Raw genomic sequence first — 2,742 nt, 5'->3', positions numbered from 1 at the left:
TATCTCGTATCTCGTCCGTCAGTGAATACTTGAAAGCTTTCCGTCAGGATGAGGTATACGTCGGCAATGAGAGAACAAGGGGGTGGGTACCTGCAAAAGGCACTTCGACACTCAAGTCAGTAAGTGAGTAATAATCTTTGCAGAATGCAATATGTCAAATAAACGTTTTACCTCCCTTTTATATTTTGGGATAAAGCATCGGCTGTTATATTCTCAATAATTCGCATTAATGGAGAGTAATAGCATATTAGGGCATTACAATATTTCTTTTGGTGCCCATTATTGATAACTGATCTATAACTTATACCGACAAGTTATAGCATTAAGGACGAGTTATAACGGCCATATCACATAACTAGTCTATAACATATACTGCTGAGTTATAGCATTAAGGACGAGTTATAGCGGCCATATCACTACTTATACATCTTATTGACATTTTTTAAAACATAAATGTCAATAAGGACATACCCCCATTTGGATTCAAATAAAATATAAAAAAAAATCAAAACGAATAAGAATAGAAATCCAACTTTTGTATTTTAGTTCAAATTTCAAAAAATATACATTTTTATAAACTTGTGAATTTAAAATAGAACAATAAACTATTTCTAAAAATTCATTAAAAATCATTCTTTGATTCATTAGTATCTAAAAAATCATTATTGGAACTTTTGATGTTGAAAACATTAATATAAAGTATAGCCCTCTAAGGTAACATAGGACTTAAAACTTGAATTTTTTTAAGTTAGAAGTAACGGATAGTTATACAATATAAAATAATTAACCAACTATATTTATACAATATGAAATTTAATTTAAAAAATAATTAAAATACTATATAAATTAAATTAGCATTTAATTTGTGAAATTAAATATAAAACTTATGCTTTGATGACTTATGCTCTGAAAAATTTAAATTTGAGTTAGAAGTAGCGTCATTAAAACAATAAGTACTATACCTAATTTCACAAATTAAATGATGATTTAATTGATATAGTATTTTAATTATTTTTTAAATTAAATTACATATTGTATAAATATAGTTGGTTAATTATTTTATATTGTATAACTATCCGTTACTTCTTATTCTAAAAAAAAATTCAAGTTTTAACTCATGGTACCTTGGAGGATTATACTTTATATTAATTTTTTTAACATCGAAAATTTCGGTAATGATTTTTTAAATACTAATAAATCAAAGAAGGACTTTTAATGAATTTTTAGAAATAGTTTATTGTTCCCTTTTAAATTTACAAGTTTATAAAAATGTAGATTTTCTAAAATTTGAATTAAAATACAAAAGTTGGATTTTTATTCTTATTCGTTTTGATTTTTTTTATATTTTATTTGAATCCAAATTGTGGGTATTTTCTTATTGACATTTATGTTTTAAAATTAATATTAATATAAAAGTAAGAAATGTCAATAAGCTGTATAAGTAGTAAATCGAATTAAATTGATTCGATTAACTATATATATGCTACAGAAGTAGTAAATCGAAGGGTTAAGTACGATTTTGGTCCCTAAGGTATATGCCAAAAATTTTTTTCATTCCCAACCATATTTTACATACAAAATCGTCCCTAAAGTTTAACTTAGTTTTAAAATCGTCTTTACCTCAAGGACCAAAATCGTACGGAGGTGGTGGCGGAAGCGGAAGCAGAGGTGGCTCATGCATGGACAACTTCTTCTTCTTCTTCCCTTTTCCTTTCTTCTTCTTCCCTTTTCTCTTCACAGGAGTAGAAACACTCTCTTTCTCTTTTTTTTTTTATTTTATAACTTTTTGTTATGGGTAATTTGATCCAAAATTTTAATATTTAAATAAAAAAGACGATTTTAAAACTTAGTTAGAACCTTAGTGACGATTTGTATGTAAAAAAAGGTTGAAGGATGAAAAATTTTTTCAGTCTATACCTTAAGAACTAAAATTGTACTTTATCCTAAATCAAATCTAGTATTATAGCTAAATTGAATTTAATTGATTTGATTTATGTAGAAATATTCTAAAACAAATATATAATCAAAATTGATTCAAGACATTAGTATAATTTTAAATCCCAATTTAATTTTTTAGTATAAATTATTCTAATTGTGTTTTAAGTTTTACATATGATACGAATAGAGAGACGAAAATAGATATTTTTTATCTGTTTATTTTTCAAAGAATATCTAAAAGTATATTATGATATATGTGAGGTGGGCTCCACTACTTACAAGTAAAAGGCAAAGGAACCTAGGATAGTAGGACAAGTGTATGTGTGTAACTGCTTACTATGAATGAATCCCACACAATCTCATTGCTGTCTTACACGTGGACAGTAGGATATGTACACAACACAAAAGGACAAAGACCACTCCTTCTTGGAAACTAGTTCTACTTCAACTTGAATCAATGTGCACACGTAGCCCTACTTCTTTGAATTTGAGCACATTTTTTTTTTAACACAAAAAGGTTCATTTCTCTTGATAAAATCTTATCCTATATGATTGTGTTTGGATTGAATTTTGAAAATTAATAGATTTTGTAATCTATCCTCATTTACTAAAATACCAACATCGTCAAACATTATTTTGGGTTTGGTTAACAAGGGAAAAAAGTCTTTTACATTAAAATATTTGAGAGTACTTGTTGGATCATTTCTATATTTTTTGTACAAAAAGTTGCAATTGTCCACATAAATTTAATTTTCCTTAAACTTCTTGAGGTTATTGCAGAAATATTTGATATTTTTATAAAAT

This window comes from Arachis ipaensis, chromosome B04 (genome assembly GCF_000816755.2).
Source record: "Arachis ipaensis cultivar K30076 chromosome B04, Araip1.1, whole genome shotgun sequence".
NCBI lineage: Eukaryota > Viridiplantae > Streptophyta > Magnoliopsida > Fabales > Fabaceae > Arachis > Arachis ipaensis.
Note: the sequence above shows the minus strand (reverse complement) of the source record.